This window comes from Bufo bufo, chromosome 8 (assembly GCF_905171765.1).
Source record: "Bufo bufo chromosome 8, aBufBuf1.1, whole genome shotgun sequence".
Lineage (NCBI taxonomy): Eukaryota > Metazoa > Chordata > Amphibia > Anura > Bufonidae > Bufo > Bufo bufo.
In genome coordinates, this window is record NC_053396.1 from 208467800 (window position 1) to 208493970 (window position 26171).

At 45.6% G+C, this 26171-nt stretch overlaps 1 protein-coding gene across 1 annotated transcript in view; it reads right to left on the reverse strand.

Annotated features, from left to right (window-relative positions):
• Positions 1–24093: 24093 nt before the first annotated feature.
• LOC121009464 (class II histocompatibility antigen, M alpha chain) overlaps positions 24094–26171 on the reverse strand; it is a 34806-nt gene continuing 32728 nt past the window's right edge. Inside the window, exon 6 of the mRNA XM_040442590.1 lies at positions 24094–25097. The gene's annotated coding sequence lies outside the window, so the exon portion shown is untranslated. The remainder of the gene's footprint in view (positions 25098–26171) is intronic.

Consider the following 26171-nt stretch of genomic DNA (forward strand, 5'->3'; position numbering starts at 1 on the left):
ACATGTGGGGGACGAATCCACCCCAAAGGAGCAGATAGAGGGAGTCCTGAAGCTGGTGAAGGAGCACCACCAGGCTTTCAGCAAGCACTCCACGGACTACGGAGAGGTCAGTGTAATCAAACACACCATACCCACCGGCTCTCATCCTCCTATTATGGAGAGGCACAGACCCATACCACCTACTACCTATCAGTCTGTGAAAGAGATGATACAAGAGATGAAAGACTCTAACATAATCCGGGACAGTCATAGTCCCTGGGCTGTGCCCCTAGTACTTGTCCGGAAAAAAGATGGCAGCATAAGGTTCTGCGTGGATTACAGAAAAATTAATCAAATCACCCACAAAGATGCATATCCATTGCCACGCATTGAGGAGTCCTTGACTGCCCTGGGGTCATCAGGCTATTTCTCCACCTTGGACTTAACCAGCGGGTACTGGCAAGTACCCATGGCCCCAGAAGATCGAGAAAAGACTGCTTTCACTACACCTATGGGCCTGTTTGAATTCAATGATATGCCGTTTGGACTGTGTAACACTCCAGGAACGTTCCAGAGGCTGATGGAACGTTGTTTAGGCCATAGGAATTTTGAGACTGTACTCTTATATCTGGATGACGTCATTGTATACTCCAAGACGTATGAGGACCATTTAAAGCACCTGGGTGAGGTGTTTCAAGTTCTTGCTAAATATGGCCTCAAAATCAAGCCATCCAAGTGCCACCTACTGAAACCAGCAGTCAAATACCTTGGGCACGTTGTCAGTGCCGAAGGAATACAGCCTGATCCTGATAAACTTGCTGCTGTCCGCAACTGGCCTACTCCGACGACCGTGAAAGAGGTGAGAAGCTTTCTCAGTTTTGCAGGGTACTACAGGCGTTTCATCCCGCATTTCGCACAAATTGCGGATCCCATCCAGGAACTTTTGAGGGGGCATCCAAAGAAGAGCCCGAAAACTCCTATTCCTGTTGAGTGGAACCAAGAACGAGAAATTGCCTTTCAACTCCTAAAGAAGAAGTTGACTGAACCCCCTGTTTTGGGTTACCCAGATTATCAGAAGCCATTCCTCCTCTACACGGATGCCAGTAAAAGAGGCCTGGGGGCCGTGTTGGCTCAAGTGCAAGACAACAAAGAAAGGGTAATTGCCTACGCCAGCAGATCCCTGAAGGGAGCTGAAAAGAATGACCAGAATTACAGTTCTTTCAAGCTGGAGTTTCTTGCCTTAGTGTGGGCTGTGACTGAAAAGTTCAAAGACTATCTCGCTGCCACACCATTTGTTGCCTTCACGGACAATAATCCCCTGGCGCATCTGAACACGGCCAAGTTAGGGGCACTGGAGCAAAGATGGGCCTCCCGCCTAGCCAACTATGACTTTACTGTGAAGTACCGGGCAGGCCGCTCCAATGATAATGCTGATGCCCTGTCGCGGCTTCCCACTACAGAGGCCCTAGATGAGCTAAAAGATGCCTGGGAAGAAGTGGAAATGCCCGCGTTCTACAAAAAATTTGCCCAGCAGGATAATATCCGTACTGAAAATCTCCCTGCTGCTGATCCTCCCTCCTCAGATGATCCTGAGTCCAGAGGCGATCAAGAAAGATGGATTAAGCTCTAGTCCGAAAGTAGAGTCCTCGGTGAACTGCTCGACTTCCTTACCAGTGGGAAAATCCCTGAGAGAATCCGCAGGAAGAGTGCAGACCCAGAACTAGTGAGACTGTGGAGACATAGCCACCAACTATTCCTTCAAAGAGGCCTGTTGCTCAGAAGGAGTCTGGATCCAGTGTCCTGTGATAGAGTTTACCAAATTCTCCTGCCACGTCGGGATGCCAGCCTGGTACTGGACATGTACCACAACCAGTCCGGACACTTCGGTGTGCAAAAGACTGAGGCCACCATACGGAGAAGATTCTATTGGATTGGGATGAGAGAGGATATCGAAAAATGGTGCCGAGAATGCACTGCCTGTGCTGTGGGGCGGACTGAACGCCATGACTAGAGGGCGCCTCTCCATCCTATTGTAAGTACAGCTCCTTTAGAACTTGTCGCGATTGATCATGTGAAGTTGGAGCCGAGTCGCTCTGGGTATACATATGCCATGACTATAATTGATCACTTCACCAAGTTTGTCGTAGCAGTGCCTGTGAAAGACCTGACAGCCAAGACCACAGCGGAGGCATTCTGGAAGCATTTCCTGTTGCCCTACGGCTGCCCAGAAAGGATCCTCACCGACCAAGGGTCTGCGTTTGAGTCACAGCTGTTCCATGAGATGTGCATGCTGCACAACTGCCAGAAAGTCCGGACCACCGCCTATCATCCGCAAGGTAACGGACTCTGTGAGAAAATCAATAAGACTCTCATTGAAATGCTGCGAGCAGTACCCCCTGATACGAGGGGTGATTGGCCTACTCTGTTGCCACAACTTATTTATACTTATAACAACACCATCCATTGTTCCACCGGTTACACCCCGTTCTATTTGATGTTTGGCCGACAAGGGAGATTGCCTGCGGATCACTCCCTGGGTGTACAAGTACCGGATGTAATCAACCCACTGCCTAGGACAGATTGGGTAGTGGAACATCAAAGGCGTCTCCTCAATGCTAAGGAGATTGTCCAGGAATGGATAGGGATTGTTCGAGAAAGGCAGCAGAAGGACTATGACCAGACTGCCCATGCGGGACCCCTGGCTCTGGGAGACAAGGTATGGTTGAAAAACAACCACCGGACCAGCAAGTTGGACAGCAAATGGGAAAGGATTCCCTACATTATTACTGCCATAACCAATGCTGCAGCCCACATTTACCAGGTCTCCAGAGAAGGAAAAGGTCCCCAAGTCGTTCACAGGAACCGCCTCAAGCCCTGTATAGAAGGAGAACCAGCGGCGGAGGAGATGGAGCCTGAGCCTTCTGAGGAAGAATTGCCGGCTCCACCTATGGACCCTATGCAGGCTGTGGAGAACTTGATCTATGATAAAGAGCCACTCCACTGGGCCCTCACGCCTTGGTTGAATTTACTGGTTCCTGCTCCTGTTCCTGTTAGTCCTCCGTCTCAAGACATCTTACCCCAGAGAGCTCCTGAAGTGGTTCCAGAGGCGGTGAGCTCCCCTGACCTTCCTGAGTCCAGGCAGGAAGAATCCCTGCCACTAAGAAGGTCCACTCGTTCTACCAGGGGACACCCACCTGTGAGGTTTGAGGACTACATCATGGGCCCAGGTAGCCCCTCACGGGAAACCCCTGTTTAACCCTTTTGCAAGCCTGGGTACGGACTCGTGTGATCCTTTGAGCCTCCAAGGACTTATGTCTGTTGGCATTTTTATTGACTATCATGGTTTATTGATACGCTGCACCAGGTCAGCACCCCTGTTCCCTTCCATTATCCTGAGAGAAGAGAACGACGCCCCTTTTCACCATTCCTTCAGTTACAATGTTTGTTAATCTTTATAATGTCGCTGTGATAATTGCCATGTATGCCGGTTCTCTATTTTGTCTTTCAGGCTGCAGTATCCAGCCGGGCAGGGCCCCTCCATGTTGCGCCGAGGACGGGCAACGTTATAGCGTGGTTGTATGTAGTGTCCCACTAGGTAAAGGTGGGCACTGCACAAAAAGGGTTAATTTGCCTTATTACATTTAATGTCATGTGCATGCTTTTCCCTGTGTTAACTGGTGTCAGGCCTGTTACGGTGCAGTTTAGCCTCCCAGGCGTTAGAGGGAGCTAGAGAGCCCTAGATATATATAGGTAGGCCCAGACAGGGAAGAAGTAGTTCATTCCAGGGGTCTAGAGGTGTTACTTCGTCTACCTGAAGCTCCTGAGGCTAGGATTAGCTCAGTTGAGACACCCCAGTAGCAGGACAGAACCTCCTGGGAGAAACCCACAGTCCTTCACCAGTCAAGTAAGGATATTTCCAGCAAAGATAAGTACATTAATAGGCAGAGGAACTATAAAGCAAAGCAAGGATTTATACGGGAGGAAGATATATATTTACCAAGGATTTGAGCCAGCATTTAGGCATCCGGGCCTTGGGATTGAAACCAGACAGGAGTTCTGAAAGAACAGTGTACACTATTTCTGAGGAAAGGTACAACCTGATTCTGAGTGTGTTGTGGATTTACCCTCTGAGTATCTTGCATGATCAATACCTGCCATCTTGTGAAATAAGCCTGCTTGTGAAGCTTGTGATCTAAAGGACTGTATAACTATCTTGCTGTACAAAGTTGGACTGTTGGGGGCGTGGCTTGCTCATGGCGGAGTAGGACGCAGGACGGTGAAGCTCTCCCGCCATCTCCGTTTGAAAAGCTATTTTTACCTACATTCCTGCTTACTCACGTCTCCTGATGGGTCGTAGGACTGCCAAGGGGTTACAGGAGCCTGCACAACAACCGGAGGGGTCCGGAATTGAGAAGTTTTTTGGATCCCAGTCGAGTGGCACAGGGCCGGCAGAGGCGCCCAAGATGGCGACCGGTAAGAATGTGCCTGCGACCGCTGGTAACTCGAGCCCGCCACATGAGGACAGAGAGCCGGAAAGCCCGGTGACCTTTACTACGGATGGCGAATGGGATATCCGCACGTTTTTGCAGGCTCTCCCTACCAAAGATGATTTAGCCCACTCGGTGCAGAGGCTAGAGCAGACATTTCGCTCAGAAATGGAGACCCTGAAAGGGGAAATCAAACACTTGGGCACCAGAGTCGAGGCTGCTGAAAAGACACAGGAGTCCTTTCAAGACCAGCTGGATGACCAGCACAAGGTACTATCGGCGCATACGCAGCAGATCAGCCACCTTCTTTCACATGTGGATGATCTAGAGAACCGCCATCGCAGGAATAACCTGCGGATCCGTGGAGTGGCGGAATCAATATCCACGTCTGAATTAGAGGCAACGATCCAGACCTTTTTTAGCAAACTGCTGGGGGAATCGGCGCAGCTACCGGTGGAGTTGGATCGCCTGCACAGGGCCTTGGGGCCTAAATCTATGGATGTTTCCAGACCAAGGGACATTGTGTGCCGTGTGCATTTTTTTAAAGTAAAAGAGGAGATATTAAAAGCAGCTAGGCAAGCGGACACTCTGGAACTCGGAGGCTCTGTGGTACAGATCTTGCCGGACCTCTCTAGACGAACTCTTCAACTTAGAAGGGCGGTGAAGCCTCTACTCGCCTTACTCAAAGAGAGAGAGATACCATATAGATGGGGCTTCCCCTTCCAACTGCATGTTAGGAGAGATGGAAGATCAGCGATTTTCAGAGATCCGGAGGACCTTCCCAAGTTTCTGGAGACTTTGTCGCTCCCACGTGTTTCATTACCGGATTGGCCGATGGTTATGGAGCCTGCGCCTAGGCCACAAAGAGAAAGATGGTCGGAGGTCTCTCCAAGGGCTTCTAGGCAAAGAAAGTCACCATGAAGATAGTCTGATTAACCTTGGGGTCACTTATCTTTTTACAGTGGTCATATAGTGGACCACTTATGTGAATCATAACCTGCCCCATACTATTGTGGTTATAGCCGATAGGCTTCCCTGTTAAGTTAGCACATATTCTGTGCAGTTGGTTCAGGATAGTATGGGGGATGAACGTTATTATGTTATGGTATACGATGTTTTCCAGAGAGTTCCAGCAAGGAATCGGATGGGCTGTAAGGGCCTTTATAGTTCATATAATGCAGGTTGTATTTTAGCATTATTACTATGTTTAGCTTTTCTTTAAATTGTCAGATGATAATATCAGATGGAGATGGGGGGGAGGGCCTGCTCTGTCATCTTGGGCTTCCTCTTCTCCCTTAGAGGTGTGGGTGGTGGATGGTTGTTTCATTCCACTACCTAATGTTATCTACAAGAAATGTCATTTTTGTCGCTCCATATTGTAGGGGCTTATTTGTTATATGTAATGTTTGTATGTCCCCCCTGTTGTGTCTTGTCTCCCTTAGGGCAGTGGTTCTGCCTTTACATGTTAGGTATCCAGTAACTTTCATAAGCATATCATACAATAGCTATGGCATCCATTAAAGTATGCTCCTATAATGTCAACGGGCTAAACGAACCGGTCAAGAGAAACCAAGTACTATATAATCTACATAAACAGAAAGTGGGTATAGCCCTCCTGCAAGAGACCCATTTTAAAGAAGGTCACATCCCCTCATGTAAAAACAGATACTTCACCACATGGGCTCATAGTACATATGCTGAATCTAAATCAAGGGGGGTTGCCATAGCTATACATAAAAATGTACCATGCACTGTGCTGGATACCCGTCGAGACGATCAAGGTCGTTACTTGTTCCTGAAAGTTAATATTGCCTCTAGAGTATTGATTATTGCTAATATATATTGTCCCAACACAGGTCAGAGTGGCTTTGCGAATTTGGCCTTTGCCGCATTGGAGGACTTTGCGGATGGTGTAAAGATTATCCTAGGTGGTGACATTAATCTCCCTCTTGAGGCTAAATTGGATACGTCCTCAGGTGAGTCCTCTACTTCTCCTGGGGCATCCCGTGGTTTCCAGAGACACTTACATGCACTGCGTTTAGTTGATGTGTGGAGAATACTGCACCCGTCAGGGAAGGACTTCACATTTTTTTCTGTGACACATAACTCATATCACCGCCTGGACTACGTGTTCATTTCACATGAACTATTAGATCTACATCCGACTGCGGCGATAGAACCTATCCTCTTCTCTGACCATTCAATGACCTGGGTAGCTTTAGACCTAGGGGATCCCACTCGTTCAAGGAGTTCTTGGAAATTGAATGATAACGTATTGAAAGACAGTGTGTGTGTGGCTGACATTAAAAAAGTAATTGAGGAATTTGTGGAGGTTCACAAGGAGGACTCCTCCAGGTCCACTATTAAATGGGAGGCGCTTAAGTGTGTGATCAGAGGTCGTCTGATTTCCCACGCGTCCCGACTCAAGAGAATGAGGGCCGCTAAGATTATTGATCTTTTAAGGAAGGTAGCGGATCTGGAGAAGTCCCATAAGAGCAGTCTGGATCTTGAAGTGTTTCAGGAGCTCTGCGACACTAGAAGTGCGTTGCGGAAACTCATTGACCAGAAATATTTGGGGGCCAGGGACAAATTGAAGAGTTTGTTCTACAGTTTAGGTGATAAGAGTGGTGGGCTCCTGGCGAGGGCGTTGAGACCACGCACGGCTTCTGGGTACATTCCCTCTCTCAACTGTAGAGTAGGGGGGAAGGTCCATGCTACGGAGGACATTCTGAAGGAGTTTCGGGCCTATTATGAGGAGCTTTATAGCTTAAAAGGGAAATATGCTGATTTAGCCTCTGAACTTAAAGCCCAAAAAATAAGACAGTACCTGAATGAGCTAAAGGGACCTAAACTCTCATCTATAGATAGTTTGGACTTAGAAAGGGAGGTGACGGATCAGGAGATAAAGGGGGTGGTGAAGTCATTGGAAGTAGGCAAGTGCCCAGGCCCTGACGGGTTCACACCTCGTTTTTATAAAAAATTTCTGACGGAGATATTAGGGCCTCTGAAGGATATGTGCAATTCCCTAGATCAGGGGGATGTGTTTCCGGCGCAGGCAGTTACAGCACACATATGTGTCATCCCTAAGCCGGGGAGGGACCCCCTGGCCTGTTGTAATTACAGGCCGATTTCTTTAATCAACGTGGATGTGAAAATCTATGCGAAAATACTGGCAAATAGGCTAAGGGGGCATATTCCTTCCCTGGTTTCAGCAGATCAAGTGGGGTTTGTGCCCGGCAGGGAAGCTAGGGACAATACCATCAGATCCTTGGCTCATATCGCAAAGGCTAGAGCTGACGGATCGCCTTTGTGCCTTCTCTCAGTCGACGCGGAAAAAGCATTTGACCGCGTCGACTGGGATTTCCTCAGGGAGACCTTGTTGGCGTTTGGGCTGGGTCCTAATATGTTGCTCAGAATAATGGCGCTCTACAATAAACCACGAGCTCAGGTGAGAGTAAATGGCGCATTGTCTTCCTCTTTTGAGATACACAATGGGACTCGCCAGGGGTGTCCGCTATCGCCTTTACTATATATTCTGGTCATGGAGTTTCTGGCAAGGGCACTGAGAGCTAATGCTTCAATTAGAGGTCTGGGTTTTGGTGCACTAGAATCTAAAATCGCAATTTATGCAGACGACTTACTGATATACTGTACAGATCCAGTTGTTAGCTTACCAAATATTACTAAAGAATTCTCTATATTTGGAGACTTGAGTAATTTTAAGGTGAACTTCCACAAATCTGAGATATTGAATGTCACGGTTCCACACACCACAATGGAGGCTTTGAAACAAGCCTTTCCATTTCAATGGAAGACAGATCACATTTCATACCTGGGGGTGTCCATCCCTACCCGTTTAGAGGACTTATATCAGCTAAATTTCTCTACATTAATAGAGGAGATTAGGAAGGATCTGGCGGTCTGGAAGAGATTACCCCTGTCATGGTTTGGCAGAATACACGCGTTAAAAATGAATGTACTCCCTAGGATTCTTTATGTTCTCAGGACTATTCCCATCCCGTTGCCAGGCGTGTTCTTCAGGACCATAAGATCCCTGTTTATAAACTTTATTTGGGCCGGTTCTACTCCTAGGTTGGGGATCAAGTTCCTCTTTAGGACTAAGGATAGGGGCGGAGTTGGGGTCCCTGATATAAAATTATACCATAGAGCGGCAGTTCTGGCATACATATTAGACTGGTTTCACAACAGCTCCAGCAAAAGATGGGTTGGATTTGAGAGGAGCGAGATGGAAGTCCCCCCGCAAAATCTTTTGTGGATACCAAAAGGTTTACGTGGCAGGGTAATCCCGACCATTACAGCTGGGGTACTACAGGTGTGGGACAGTTGTGCGGCTACACTCGGTTGCTCATCTTTCCCGAGCCCTATGACATCGATATTTGATAATCCAGCTTTTCCGCTGTGTAAGGGTAGGAGAGAAATACTGGGTTATCGTAGAGAGGATGGACTTAGGGTTCGACAATTGATCTCGGGAACCTCTATCCGTACTTTAGATGACTTGCCGGGGAGTAGGAATAGAGGGGCGTGGATTTTATATAGAGAACTGAGAAACTACATACTGTCCTTAGGTCCGACGGAAGCCCTGGCTAGGGATCTGACCCCCTTTGAAGCAGTGTGTTCACAGTCATCTCCTCCTGCGCATTTGGTGTCTCTGGTGTACGGGCTGCTACAGGAGAATGCTGGGCCGGCCTCTTCCTTGCCTTATGTTCGGGCTTGGGAGAAGGAAATGGGAAAAGTGTTCTCTAAGGAACAGTGGGAGAAATCATTTGTATTATCTCACAAGTCCTCCATATGCTGTGGGGTGCAAGAAAAGAATTTTAAAATACTTTCTAGATGGTATAGGACCCCTGCTATTTTGCATTCCTTTTTCCCGGAGTGCTCTGACCTGTGTTGGAGATGTTTGGAGGAGGTGGGTACAATGTCCCATATCTGGTGGCGGTGTAAGAAAATTGTTCCCTTTTGGTCGGCCCTGAATGAATTGTACAACAGAGTGGTGGATACGACTTCTGTTTGGACTCCGGAGGAAGCTTTGCTATCAATGTTTGCCAGTCCCACCCTGGTAGTCAAAAAAGGCCTCCTGAGATTTTTCATGCAGGCGGCTCGTTTGGTTTTGCCTAGACATTGGAAGTCACAGGACGCGCCGAAGATGTCAGAATGGCTAGAGACGTTTGAGAACTTACGTAGAATGGAGGAATTGATAGCAGAGGATGCGGGACTAGACCAGAAATACTTGAAAGTGTGGATGCCATGGATTTTGTTTAAAGGGTCTCAGGGATTTTCTGAATGGATGAATCGGTACAGTGTGTCTCCGGTTGTATAAGACTGTTGATGCTTGCTCTTATGGAAGATACCTAGTAGTTTGTCTTTTTCCTTTTGTGTCTATCTGTGTTGTCTATGTTTGTCTCCCCCGTTTGTCTCGTTTCATGTTTATGCATAGGCTTTTGGAAACACTCTTTGTTGTGAATCCTACAGATGCAAGGTTTACTTGCTTAAGTTTTGTAACCTACTGATGTCACTATAAATATGATGTGTTTCTCGCATTGTACTGATTCATGTTGTTACATGTTTTTTTATGCCTAAATAAAATAATTGAACAACAAAGTTGGACTGTTAAGTAAAGCAACGTTTGGTTCACTATAGCACCTGTGTACCTCACTTATTCCAACTATAAATCGGTGTGCCACCGTTACAGGCACTGGCGTCACGAATCCAAAAGGGACCTTGCCCCAGGCACTCAATATACCTGTAACATCCAGGGCACCTCATCCACCATCAGGCCTGGTCCCTACATACCGAGTGTGCCCCAGAGGAACTGTGTCTACCTCTCCTTCACTGCCGCATGCCTGCCCAGGGTTCTCCAATACAGTGAGCAACCCTCGATTGCCCATAACCGTGACCTCGCTTCGCTATACCCTGCAGGTCTGGCGTGCTGCATCAACAAACACTTGTGCGAGAGTTTTAGCATTAGGTAGACCTGACAATGCTATAAAGGGCGCCATCTTACTAAAGCGATCAAAAACCACCAAAATCACAGTTTTTCCTGAAGAATTCAGTAAATCTGTGATAAAATCCATGGATAAATGAGTCCAAGGTCGGGACAGGATGGACAAAGGAAGTAAAGATCCGGAAGGCCGAGTAGGTGTCACCTTAGCACGTGCACAAGTACTACAAGCAGACACATAGTCCTCAACACACTTATGCAACCCCAGTCACCAGAATCTACGAGAGATGAGATCGACAGTGGATCTGCTCCCAGGGTGTCCTGCAGTGCAGTTTCCAGGTAAAATTTCTCTCAGGGCGAGTGTCAAACCCCCCCCCCCCCCATCAAAACTGCTCGATGAAATCATATCAGAAGAGTACTTGCAACCATCTCACCATATTTTATTTTATTTTTATTTATTTTTTTATGCTTAACACAAGATTTATTGAGAGCAAAAGAAAATCATAAATTACTGCTTAAACTGCTAAAAGTCGCAGGCAGAGTGGAACAGGAGAACTGCAGTATAAAGGAAGGCAATACCCTTACAAGAGTAGTCATGAAATACAATCATCAATAATGTGCAAAACCAAAAAACTGTTTTGCATTTAATAACTAACTAAAACCCAATCACAGCAGGTCTCAACTAGCACACGCAAGTAAATGTACAAAAACCAAGTAACATATAAAACCAGATTCAAAGCATAGATGGTAGGCAGATTACTGTATACTGTACATAAAATGTATGGAGGTTACACCATGCTGGACAATATAACCTCTGTGCCATGCTGTACAATAAACAGTATAACCCCTACACAGTGTAGCGGTATACTGTATATTGTGTGGCACAGTGTAGGCTATATGTGTATAACATAAACATACTTCACATGAAAACTTACAATTTCTTGGCTTGGCCCTTGGGGATCTCGGACACCACATCAACACTTTGGCCGGGGGCTCGGTGGAGCTGATGTTGTGCTTTATCCTAATGAGAAAGATTTCATAATAAGGATTTGGAGAAAGGGCAGAGGGATAACAGAGCAGGGAGAGGCTGGTGCTGCTACTACGGGGTCATACCATGGGGGAGTAATAAAGCCCACCATAATGCCCCCCAGTAGAAATAATTCTCCTTATAATGTGCAAAACATACCCCCTTGTAATGCCCCAAGTTGAGCTAATGTTCCCATAATGTGCCAATAAAAAATACCCCTTCTCAGTGCCCCCGTAGATGACCCCATAGTGCTCCTCTCCCCCCTTCCCCATAGTACCTACCATAATGTGTCCCAGTATAAAATGCCCCTATACAGAGCCCCCCATATAAGATACCCCTTCTTTTTAGACTCAGTAGATGTCCCTATAGTGCCACCCAATAATGTGCCAGTAAGATGTGCCCCCAATCATGTGCCAGTAAGATGTGCCCCCATAGATGCCCCCAATCATGTGCCAGTAATAAGAGCCCACATAGATGCCCCCCAATCATGTGCCAGTAATAAGAGCCCCCCCACCATCATGTGCCAGTAGCCAGAGTGCCCCCCTATCATGTGCCAGTAGCCCCCTTATGTGCCAGTCGCCCCCCCATCATGTGCCAGTAGCCCCCCTATCAAGTGCCAGTAGCCCCCCTTATGTGCCAGTAGCCCCCCCCCTTATGTGCCAGTAGTCCCCCTTATGTGCCAGTAGCCCCCCTTATGCGCCAGTAGCCTCCTATCATGTGCCAGTAGCCCCCTTATGTGCCAGTAGCCCCCCTTATGTGCCAGCAGCCCCCCTTATGTGCCAGTAGCCCCCCTTATGTGTCAGCAGCCCCCCTTTATGTGCTAGCAGCCCCCCTTATGTGCCAGAAGCCCCCCTTATGTGCCAGCAGCCCCCCTTATGTGCCAGCAGCCCCCTTATGTGCCAGTAGCCTCCTATCATGGGCCAATAGCCCCCCTTATGTGCCAGTAGCCCTCCTTATGTGCCAGTAGCCCCCCTTATGTGCCAGAAGCCCCCCTTATGTGCCAGTAGCCCCCTTATGTGCCAGTAGTCCCCCTTATGTGCCAGCATCCCCCTTATGTGCCAGCAGCCCCCCTTATGTGCCAGTATTGCAATTTGTACATATATATATATATATATATATATATATAAAAAAAAAATTATACTTACCTCCTCCATTGATGCGATGCAGGCCTCTTCCGGCCTGTGTCCCTCGCTGGCTCAGGCGGCGCGATGACTTCATCGCGCCGCCTGCACCGGCCTCTGATAGGCTGCCGGCCTAGTGCTGGCAGCCTATCGGAGGAACAGGGAGGGGGGACACCTCTCCCTCCCCTGCCGCAGCACAGACATTTGTATCGCCCGTCCTGAGGACGGCGATACAGATGACTATAGAGATGAGTGAGCGCTTCCACAATGGAAGCGTAGCGCTCATCTCCTGCTGTGCCCTGCCGGCGCCCCCCTTCTGACGGTGCCCGGGCGGCCCTTGTGTCCTGTGAGAACTGTAGAGTGATGTTTCTCAAAAAACTTGTGATGTAATTCAGAAGGAACAAACAGCTTCCCCGGAGGACAGGAAGCCGGTGGGCATCTCCCTGGGCCTCCAACACCTCTGCCTCAAGGTCGGAATATTGGGTGGATATAACTACCCCTTCAGACTACCCCTTCGGACCAGGATATTCCAAATCACCCCCCCAACCCCCCCAGGAGATCTACGTGACAAAGCATCGGCCTTGATGTTCCTAACCCCAGGGCTATAGGTGACAATGAAATTAAATCTGGCAAAAAACAACGACCATCTGGCCTTCCTTGGGTTCAGTTGTTTAGCCGACTCCAGGTAAGCCAGATTTTTGTGATCAGTAAGCACAGTAATAGGATGAACTGCTCCTTCCAACCAATGATGCCACTCTTCAAAAGCCAACTTAATGGCAAGCAACTCTCTATTACCCACGTCATAATTCCTTTCTGCAGCCGAGAGTTTCTTAGAGAAGAATGCACATGGGCGCCATTTACTAGATGAAGGACCCTGAGACAAGACTGCTCCTACCCCTACCTCGGATGCGTCAACTTCCACAATGAATGGCTGTGACACATCCGGTTGCACTAGTATAGAAGCAGAAGCAAAACATTCCTTCACCGCAGAAAAAGCTTGTATTGCCGCATCAGACCAGACTGAGACATCCGAACCTTTCCTAGTCATGTCCGTTAAAGGTTTAACCACAGTGGATTAGTTCAAAATGAATTTACGGTAGTAGTTTGTGAACCCCAAAAACCGCATAAGCGCTTTCAGAATTTCGGGTCGATCCCAGTCCAACACAACACGGACCTTCTCTGGATCCATATGAAAACCTGAAGATGAGAGTAGGTAACCCAGGAATTGCACTTCCTGAACTGCAAAAACACACTTCTCCATCTTAACATACAATTTATTCTCCCTTAGGATCTGTAACACCTGTCTCATGTGATCCTGATGAGTCTCCATATCTGGAGAATAAATTTGTATGTCATCCAGATACACATCAACAAACCTCCCCACCAGATGATTAAAGATATCATTAACAAAATGCTGGAAAACCGCAGGAGCATTAGTTAACTCAAATGGCATGACCAGACTCTCAAAATGACCCTCTGGGGTATTAAACACCGTCTCTCATTCATCCCCTTCCTTGATCCTGACCAGATAATATGCCCCCCTTATGTCCAACTTGGAGAACACCTTGGCACCAACAATCTGGTTAAACAAGTCAGGAATCAAAGGAAGGGGGTACAGATCACGGACCGTAATCCGATTGAGCTCACGGAAGTCCAGACATGGCCTAAGAGTTCCGTCTTTCGTCTTTACAAAGAAAAACCCTGCTGCCACTGGGGACATGAAAGGTCTAATATGTCCCTTAGCCAAACTCTCGGCCATATACTCCTGCATGACTGCTCTTTCGGGTTCAGAAAGGTTATATAACCTAGAATTGGGCAACCTCACTCCGGGAATAAGATTGATAGGACAATTGTATTCCCAGTGTGGGGGTTAACCCTGGCAACCACTCAGAAAATACATCAGAAAAATCTGAAATGAAAGAGGAAATAGCTTTAGTAGTCAAGACAGAAAGAGATGTATTAAGACAGTTGTCCATGCAATAATCACTCCAATCGAGAATCTGTCTCGCTTGCCAGTCAATAGTAGGATTATGTTTGCTCACCAACGGAGCAGGCAGACCCTCCAGCACAAAACACGAAATGGATTCCTGATGAAAATCTCCCACTCTTAAACGGATGTCCTGCACCATCAGTGACAAACATTTCTGAGTAAGTGGTGCGGAGTGTATTGCAAATACCTAAATATTTTTCTCTAATGCACTTGTTGTCAACCCATGCAAACGAACGAACGGACCATCAACTAGGTTAACCCCTGTCCGACTGCCAATAAACACCTCAATTCCCACAGTTTTGGACTCTAGCGCCACTTCGGCAGACAGAAGAAATCGGGTACTACCAGTAAATGACAAAAGTAAGTTCTCTGACTCCCCACCCACACCACCAAGAGTAAGATGGGAATAAACGTGTTTTTTTTTTCACCTTGACGCTGAACGTAAGGACAAACATTAACAAAATGTCCCCTTTTTCCACAGAAAAAACATACTCCCTTCTTATGACTAAAACTCTTGCAAGCAGGCCAAGGGGTAGCTCCCCCTAACTGCATAGGTTTGTCACCAGGCATAAACTCAGGAGTCTCTCCACCCAAGGTGTCAGAGAAAGCCGCCACGTTATATGATAGTTCGTCCTGAGAGTGAGGGACCTTAGATCTCTCTCTCTCTCTCAGGCGTCTATCCATACGTACAGCAAGAGAAATAGCCACTTCCAATGACTCAGGATTTTCGTGAAAGGCCAACGAGTCCTCTTGGATAATCCCTGACAGAATTGGCTACGAAGAGCTGGATTATTCCACTCCGTATCCGTAGCCCATCTCCTAAATTCAGAGCAATAGATCTCTGCAGAACTCTCTCCCTGCTGTAAACCACATAACTTGGTCTCTGCAAGGGAGATCCAATCTGGGTCATCGTAGATAAGACCTAGAGCTCTGAAAAATTCATCTACCGACCGGAGGGACTGTTGTCCGGTCGGTAGAGAAAAAAAACAAGACTGAGCGTCCCCTTTCAGCAACGACATGATAGTACCCACTCTTTGACTCTCATCCCCAGATGAGAATGGACGTAACTTAAAGTGCAATTTACACGACTCTCTGAATCGAAAGAAACTATCGCTTCCCCCTGAAAATCTGTCCGGAAGTGCAACCTTAGGTTCAGGACAGGCCTGGTAACTACTACTGGCACCAGCAGCCTGCGATCCCTAGATCAGCGTGAGGAGGTCAACTACCTCTATATATACAAACTAAGAAGACAGGTTGGCATCAGCAGGAGCTGCTCAAACCCACATGCAGTTGTGCATATATATAGGGGAGCAAATCCTGCACTTGTGGCCCGTTGCTAATGGCAATCCCCAGCAAAATGCATACAATGGAGGATGCCCGCGGCGAACCACAAGTACCACAATAGACATCCTACACAAGGTAACAAGTGCGGATGTGATAATTAATATAACAATATAACAAAACAATAACAAACATAGGTGCACTCTGCAGTCTCACTAATTCTCAAACTGATTTTAAAATTGAGAGATTAGTCAACATGTTCTACACCGTAGGACATGTTGACTAATCTCTCAATTTTAAAATCAGTTTGAGAATTAGTGAGACTGCAGAGTGCACCTATGTTTGTTATTGTTTTGTTATACAACTACCTCTATAGACAGACCCTGCAATTGTCTAGCCAGTGCAGCGATTGGATCCATAGCCTCACTGACACAAATAAAAAATGACAGTTTGTGGCGGTTGATAATGTCACTGCGCGGTGTGGGTGGTAAACTCCACACCAAACATAGGAGGGAAGGGAAAGGGTACTAGGCCTGGAAACTAGGGAAAGGGAAAAGTTCGCCACCTAGTGAATCCCTAAACCGAGCCCTGACTACTATCAGTATGAACAGACCTCGATGGTAGGAATGTTCATACGCAGTAACCTAGAGCCCTATCTTACCCTAAAGGGCCCTGGAAATAGTGTCAAGACAAAAGATGACCTGTTCCTTCCCAGCTCAAGGAACAGGAGGCTCACTCAGGCCTAATACCAAAATATAGAGGAATACAACAAACTAGAAATAGGAAAAGATACTTAACTCCAAAGTACGCGGATGAGCAGGAACTAAGTGGAGAACCAAACACCAGCACTTCCACAACCAGAAAGCATGATGGGTGAGACTAGATTAAATAGAGGAGATGGAATGACCATTTAAGCTACACCTGAGACAAGAGGTGTGGTCATCACCAGCAACAAAATAGAAACAAGTGAAACCAAAGAGGCTGTCAGATCACATCACATGCAGCCAGTCTCTTAGATCTTCTGACCCCTGTCACGGGAGAGACCATGACACAGGGAGAGACAGAGAGGCAGTACTATCTGTACTTACATGATTTACAAGGAGAGATAGGAGGCAGTACTATCTGTACCTACATGATTTACAAGGAGAGATAGGAGGCAGTACCATCTGTAACTACATTATTTACAAGGAGAGAAAAGAGAAGCAGTACTATCTGTACCTACATCATTTACAGGGAGAGACTTGGAGGCAGTACTATTGTGTTATCTGTAACTACATGATTTGCAAGGAGAGACAGGGAGGCAGAACTATCTGTTCCTACATCATTTACAAGGAGAGAAAAGGGAGGCAGTACTATCTGTACCTGCATCATTAAGGCCTCATGCACATGACCAAAAGTATTTTGCAGGCTGCTAACCACAGACCGACAAAACACAGATACTAGCCATGTGCATGCTGCATTTTCTTGTGGACCCATTGACTTCAATAGATCCAGGGCCTGCTTTTTGCAGTATAGAACATGTTCTATCTTATGCAGAATGGACATACAGATGTGGAAAGCACACAAAGACATCCATGTTTTCCAGGCTCATGATATTGGTAACATATCCTCAGGATCATAAAGTCTTATCGGTGAGGGTTGAACACCCTGTAGCCCAACGATCAGCAGTTCCTTGCAGACTCTGAGGCTGGAACAATCACTTTGAATACAACAGGAAGTGCAGCTCCTTTCAAAGTTAAGTGGCCGCGCTGAGTTACTTCAGTTTGGCTCTCAGGTAACCCTGTAACACAGACCGACCACTATAGTTTGAAAGTAGCTATGTTTCCTGTTCCATTCAAAGTGCTAGTTCTGCTCTCCTTCTACTATAGCCTCTATCATTTTGTCTGCATTTTTTTTATATATGAGGCCTGGTATTTTTCTAGCTATTTCCTTCTGCACTCTGGATAGTTAGGATCGGCTAAACCTTATGCCCTAGGTCAGTGATGGGCAAACTGCGGCTCTTCAGCTGTTGTAAAACTACAAATCCCATCAGATGATCTACTAGTTGAGGAAATAGCTAAAATGACATTGAAAGGGGAAGTTATCATTATGGGAGACTTTAATCTTCCTGATATAAACTGGAAAACCAAAATAGCTAGTTCTGCCAGGAGTACAGATATTCTAAATTCCCTACTGGGATTATCTCTACAGCAAGTAGTTGAGGAGCCAACCCGGAAGGAGGCCATTTTAGATTTAGTATTCACAAATGGGAATTTGGTATCTGATATTACTGTAGGGGAAAGCTTGGGATCTAGTGATCACCAGTCAGTGTGGTTTAATATAAGTACAGTGACTGAGTCACACCACACAAAAACAAAAGTTTTAGATTTTAGAAAAACTGACTTTTCTAAAATTAGATTAGTGGTATACGAGTCCCTATCAGATTGGAACAGTTTCAATGGAGTCCAGGAGAAATAGGACTACTTAAAAGTGGCACTATTGAAGGCAACAGATAATTGCATTAGGCTTGTCAGTAAAAGCAAAAAAAGGAAGAGACCACTGTGGTACTCAGCAGAAGTGGCCAAAATCATTAAAAACAAAAAGATAGCATTTAGTAATTATAAAAATAAAAAAAACGAGGGGCAAATTTATAAGATTAGGCAGAGAGAGGCCAAACAAGTTATAAGAGCTTTTAGAGCACAGGCAGAAGAGAAATTAGCTCAGTCAGTGAAAAAAGGTGATAAGACATTCTTCAGATACATAAATGAAAAAAGGAAACTAAAACAAGGAACTAGCTGACTGCCTCAATGAATACTTCTGTTTAGTTTTTACAAAGAAAAATGTAGGAAAAGGACCTCAGTTAGGAAGGAAGACTAATGAATCTTTTGATGCATGTGTCTTTACAGAGGAAGAGGTTCTAAGTCAGCTGTCTAAAATAAATGCAAATAAGTCACAGGGGCCTGATGGGATTTACCCAAAGCTATTAAAAGAGCTCAGCGGTGAACTAGCAAAACCATTAACAGATTTATTTAACTAATCACTGCTAACAGGAGTCGTCCCAGAAGATTGGAAATTAGCAAATGTTGTGCCCATTCACAAGAAAGGTAGTAGGGAGGAATCGGGCAACTATCGGCCAGTAAGCCTGACATCAATAGTGGGGAAAATAATGGAAACCATACTTAAGGAGAGGATTGTGGAACATCTAAAATCCCATGGATTGAAAGATGAAAAACAGCATGGATTTACTTAAGGGAGATCATGTCAAACTAATCTTATTAATTTTTTTGATTGGGTGACTAAAATAATAGATGGCGGAGGTGCAGTAGACATCGCTTATCTAGACTTTAGTAAGGCTTTTGATACTGTCCTACATAGAAGACTTATCAATAAATTGCAGTTTTTCTGCTTAGACTCCCATATTGTAGAATGGATTAGGCAGTTGCTGAGGGACAGACAACAGAGGGTTGTAGTCAATAGAGTATATTCAGACCATGGTCTTGTTACCAGTGGGGTACCTCAGGGATCTGTTCTGGGACCCATATTGTTTAATAACTTTATCAGCGAAATTGCAGAAGGCCTCGATGGTAAGGTGTGTCTTTTTGCTGATGACACAAAGATTTGTAACAGGGTTTATGTTCCTGGAGGGATACACCCAATGGAAAAGGATTGAGGAAAACTAGAGGAATGGTCAAAAATCTGGCAACTAAAATTTAATACAAAGAAAAAGACACAATTGCAATAGCACTCTGCAACCAGCATTCTGCCCTGCCTCTATGCTGGATTTAATGTTGATAAGTGCAAGATAATGCACCTGGGGCATAAAAACCCAAGAGCAGAATATAAAATCAGTGATACAGTCCTAACCTCAGTATCTGAGGAAAGGGATTTAGGGGTCATTATTTCAGAATACTTAAAGGTAGGCAGACAATGTCATAGAGCAGCAGGAAATGCTAGCAGAATGCTTGGGTGTATAGGGAGAGGCATTACCAGTAGAAAGAGGGAGGTGCTCATGCCGCTCTACAGAGCACTAGTGAGACCTCATTTGGAGTATTGTGCTCAGTACTGGAGACCATATCTCCAGAAGGATATTGATACTTTGGAGAGAGTTCAGAGAAGAGCTAATAAACTGGTACATGGATTGCAGGATAAAACTTACCAGGAAAGATTAAAGAACCTTAACATGTATAGCTTGGAAGAAAGACGAGACAGAGGGGATATGTTAGAAACTTTTATATACATAAACGGAATCAACAAGGTAAAATAGGAGAGAATATTTAAAAGAAGAAAAACTGCTACAAGAGGACATAGTTTTAAATTAGAGGGGCAACGTTTTAAAAGTATACCAGGAGCCAGTGGGCAAATTACAGGCGCAGGAGGCCGACTCACAAACAGCTCACCAGTTACCTCCAGCATGTAACCATGTTAGCAATGGGAGGAGGGAGGAGTCTGCGAGTCCCACTGAAGACGGCTGGTATGGCCCAGGCCTCACAGGTGCACCTAAATGTAGCCTGTAGATGGAAAGCAGGCACATTTAAATTGGAGTTTATACACCTCCAGGCATCTCTATATATACAAACTGAAAAGAATGGCGTGGTATTAAACAGGCAGGAGGTGCTCAAACCCACATGCAGTTGTGCATATATATACAGGGGAGCAAATCCCGCACTTGTGGCCCTTTGCTAATGACGATCCCCAGCAAAAATGCATACAGTGGAGGATGCCCGCAGCGAACCACAAGTACCACAATAGACATCCTACACAAGATAGCAATTATGTGGATGTGATAATCAATATATCAGTATAACAAAATAATAGCAAAGACAGGTGCACTCTGCGGTCTTACTAAACCCTCAAACTGATTTTAAAATTGAGAGATTAGCCAACATGTCCTACGGTGTAGGACATGTCTGAGCCCGAGCACCGCACCAAGGTTTCTCAAGTAGCTCAGGACCTAACACTCACCTACCTGTGCCATGTGGGCAATACCAGGAGCCAGTGGGCAAATTACAGGAGCATGAGGCCGACTCACAAACAACTCACTAGTTACCTCCAGCGTGTAACCATGCTAGCAATGGGAGGAGGGAGGAGTCTGCGAGTCCCACTCACTATAATGGGGTCCATCAGGTTCTGACATGAGTACCAGCACCTTACCGATAGAAATTCTGTTGCTGCATTTTTGCAGAAATCTATGTCAGAGGCTCCTGCCAGAACCTCTCCTGCAGATGTGCACAGAGCCTGCGTTTACACTGTCTTCACTTTATAGAGGATTTGTAAATCCGCCCAAAAATACTTCTATATGTGATACAAAGTTGGTGCAAATGATAGATGTCCAGGTTTCCATTCATGTTCTTGAGAACTAATGCAAAGATTTGTCATGTAAGTGCCATAAAACATCTTTTATGCATCTTTCTTTTTTATTGATATTTGTCATGCTGCAGTCAAATAAAAATCTTACAATAAGTTCCATGTGAGCACCATATCACGGTTGTGCATGCAGGTGTCGGGATTCAAACCCGTGACCAGCCACATCCCAGGCGGTAGCCCTGCTTACTAGGCTACCGTCCTCTCTGGACATTCCTCCCTGAAGCCTATTAGTTAACCTCAGTCTTGCCAAGCCTTGCTCATTACCCTTGATTCCCCACACCTGGTACTTCCCTATATAAGTCCAGCCCCTTGCACTCCAGTTTGCTGATTATTGAGCTCCTGAGCCTTGATCTAGCTTCTCCTCATCTGCTGCTCTTGCTACTGCTGGAAGTCCACTGTTGACCAGGAATTGCCTACCGACTACTGTTCTGCTTTGTCCCTACCTACTAAACTGCTACCACCGTTGCCATCCGGATTGTCTGACCACGCTTACTGCCGCCTGCCCTGACCCACCGCCTGCCTGCTGACTACTCTTCTGCTTTGTCCCTACCTACTGAACTGCCTCCACCGTTGCCATCCGGATTGTCTGACCACGCTTACTGCCGCCTGCCCTGACCCACCGCCTGCCTACCGACTATGCCTCTGCCAGACTTCCTGCACCTACTACCTGCCTGCGGTCCTTGCCACTGGGCTCCACTCCTACCTCCAGCAAGCGGTCCTCTGACTCAGGTGAGCCTGTAGGACTGTTACAGCAGGTGAGCCACTGACATTCACTGAAATTTTAAGTTCCATGTATATGTTTGGGTTTAACAACGTGAGCACATGAAGTTCTCACATTTTTCAGTATCTACATGTTAAAATACATTTGCTACTAAGGTTCAGTGCTTGGTCCTCTATTATTTGATTTATTTATTAATGATATTGAGGACTGGATTAATAGCACCATTTCTATTTTTGCAGATGACACTAAGCTATGTATTACTGTGCAGTGTATGGAAGATGTCCATAAAATACAGTCTGACTTGAACACTCTGAGTGATTGGGCATCAACTTGGCAAATGAGGTTCAATGTGGAAAAATGTAAAGTTATGCATCTTGGTGGTAATAATATCTTTGCTTCATATGTCCTAGGGCAGGGATGCTCAACCTGCGGCCCTCCAGCTGTTGTAAAACTACAACTCCCACCATGCCCTTCTGTAGGCTGATAGCTGTAGGCTGTCCGGGAATGATGGGAGTTGTAGTTTTGCAACAGCTGGAGGGCTGCAGGTTGAGCATGCCTGTCCTAGGGGATGTAAACCTGGGGGAGTCACTTATAGAGAAGGATTTGGGTGTCCTTGTAGATCATAGATTTAATAACAGCATACAATGTCAGACAACTGCTTCTAAGGCTACTTTCACACTGGCGTTTTGGCTTTTCCGTTTGTGAGATCCGTTCAGGGCTCTCACACACGGTCCAAAACGGATCAATTTTGCCCTAATGCATTCTGAATGGAAAAGGATCCGCTCAGAAGGCATCAGTTTACCTCCGTTCCGTCTCCATTCCGCTCTAGAGGCGGACACCTAAACGCTGCTTGCAGTGTTTTGGTGTCCGTCTGACAAAACTGAGCCAAACGGATCTGTCCATGCACTCAATGTAAGTCAATGGGGACGGATACGTTTTCTATGACACAATCTGGCACAATAGAAAACGGATCCGTCCTCCATTGACTTTCAATGGTGTTGAAGACGGATCCGTCTTGGCTATGTTAACGATAATACAAACGGATCCGTTCTGAACGGATGCAGACGGTTCTATTATCTTTAATATGAAGCACAATGAAATTCCAGCACTCACGATTTTGGTAGCTAAAATCTTCGTCTTTTAATCAGGCAGTAGACAGTTTAGACAGGACATCCACACACAAGTGTAGCAACTTTGACGCGTTTCGAACAGTGACTGTTTGAAACGCGTCAAAGTTGCTACACTTGTGGGTGGATGTCCTGTCTAAACTGTCTACTGCCTGATTAAAAGACGAAGATTTTAGCTACCAAAATCGTGAGTGCTGGAATTTCATTGTGCTTCATATTAAAGATATACAGGCTCACCAGCCTTTTCCGTGCACGCAGGTGTTTGGATAATTGGGTTGAGCTGGACTTTTCTTGGTTCTATTATCTTAATGGATCCATCTGTGCAGATCCATGATGGATCCGCACCAAACACGAGTGTGAAAGTAGCCTAAGGCCACCAGGATATTGTCTGCATTAAACGAGGCATGGACTCGCGGGGCAGGGATGTAATGCTACCACTTTACAAAGCACTCCCTCATCTGGAATATGCTGTTCAGTTCTGGGCACCAGTCCATAAAAAGGACGCTCTGCAGCTGGAAAAAGTACAGAGGAGAGCGACTAAACTGATGAGTTGCATGGAGGGTCTGAGTTATGAAGAAAGATTAAAATAATTAAATGTTTTTAGTCTTGAGAAGAGACGTCTAAGGGGGGACATGATTAACCTATACAAGTATATAAATGGGCCGTACAAAAAATACGGAGAAAAACTGCTCCATGTAAAATACCCTCAAAAGACAAGGGGGCACTGCCTCCGACTAGAGAAGGAAAAGTTCAGTCTCCAGAGGCATCGAAGCTTCTTTACTGTGAGAACTGTGAATGTGTGGAATAGACTCCTCAGGACATGGTCACAGCAGGAACAGTGGACAGTTTCAAAAAGGGTTTAGACGAATTCTTGAAAGTAAATGACATTAATGATAATAATAATATTTATTTATATAGCGCCACCATATTTGCCAGCGCTTTACGAATTCATAGGGTTCATGTACAAAACAAAAGTAACTGGCTAATATACAACTGAAACACTAGGAGTCAGGGCCCTGCTCTCAAGAGCTTACAATCTATGAAAATGCTTATGAAAATGTGTAGAAATCTGAGTCTCACTTCCTTCTGGGATTCGCGTCCTCACCTATCCCTTGGTTGAACTTGATGGACTTATGTCTTTTTTCAACAGTTTTAACTATGTAACTATGTCTGGTTGTAGAGGATACTCAATGTCCACAGCCACAACCACTGATGTAAGATAAGAAGCTTCATCCTGAGAGCCTGGACTTGGCTGCGGTGACAGCGATCTTCCTTCCTGCTTCTTCCCCATACTCATTGCTATGTGGCTGGAAGCAGGAACATGATGTTGTGTGCACACCAACCCCTATTAGCAGCTGAGGTTTGTATAATAATCCAAACTGTAGGCAATAGTCACCAGATAAACGCTATAGTAATAACTTCATTCAAAGTCTAAGGGATTCCATGCCAGTCCAATAGTCTTTAAGACTCGTACAGACTCCTTCATCAGGTCGGAGTCTACACAACTCCAAAACGCATCACCAATAAAAGAGTTTTTGCAAAGATTCTGAGGAATCCTTTAAACTCTGAAGGAATGTAGTGCACCATAGTAGCATCTTCTCGAAGAATACTGTATACGTTTTATCAATGGGTTTTTTCTGGTTCCACATTGGGGACAGCAGCAGTCATCTGAAAACCCACCCAAAGCTGAGTTGTGCCAAAAAAGAGAATGCCATTCCTATTTTTTCACCTCTATAAATTGTGTTTCACCTTATGGTGTGTGTTAGCAATTCTTTTATGTAGTCAAAATTAGACTAATTCCTGTCCTTGAAATTAATGGCTCCATCAAAGTTATCTGGACATGATAAACAGCATATCTATGTAAAACAGTATCCATAGATCATTTCTCAGATACTTTCACAAGGGCTCCTAATGTCGTTATGGTAAATAGCAGTAATCATGGGAGGTCTAGGAATGAAGTCACATGATGGCTTTTGGTCCAGACTCCAGATAAAAGTCAAGGCAATGCAATTTGTTCAGTCTTCAACAGTCAAGGAGAGACTAAGGAGGTGAGAAATTCAGTCTGCAGGGAACAGAGCGAGGAAAATATTTGTGAATGATCAATGTTTATATCCAGGTCAACAGTCCAACAGAAATCGCCCAAATCATATAAATGTGGTGAAAAATGCTGCTTTATATAATATATATACAAAGAAAAAGACACAAATGCAATAGCACTCTGCAACCAGCATTCTGCCCTGCCTCTATGCTGGATGAGGCATTGGTGTACATTTTGGCCAAAGCGTAATAAGCCACTCACCACGTCAAGGTCGCCTCTATGGAGTGGTCCCTAACACTAGTTCCTACCTGTTTGTGGGCCTTGACAGCCACACAAAGTCCAGGGAATGCAGGTCAGCATGCACGCCAAGCACACTCTGCTTTTAACCCCGTCCGGTGCCATTACAGCTTTCATCGGATCCAGGGATGCAAGTACCAACATGAATGCTGAGCCCACTATATACTTCTCCTAGAGCCAAATGGCTACTGGTAGGTGCTATATACGCAGACTCAGTTTTATACTGACTTTAAAACCAGCCTCCAGGACAGATTGACTGGTCAGGTGTGCTTGACTCAAAGGAGATCGCCACGCCTCCAATATATACTACAAAGAAAAAATGTGGGGGATTCAATCAGCACAACCTTATATGCAGGTGAACATCACTATGGCGAAATACATATACAAAGAAAAAGACACAAATGCAATAGCACTCTGCAACCAGCATTCTGCCCTGCCTCTATGCTGGATGAAGCATTGGTGTACATTTTGGCCAAAGCGTAATAAGCCACTCACCACGTCAAGGTCGCCTCTATGGAGTGGTCCCTAACACTAGTTCCTACCTGTTTGTGGGCCATGACAGCCACACAAAGTCCAGGGAATGCAGGTGCAGCATGCACACCAAGCACACTCTGCTTTTAACCCTGTCCGGTGCCATTACAGCTTTCATCGGATCCAGGGATGCAAGTACCAACATGCATGCTGAGCCCACTATATACTTCTCCTGGAGCCATATATAATATATGTATATATATACACTAAACACAAAGCATAATAAAATGTAACCTAAGTAAAAATGAATTTCTTTCTAAACACACATTG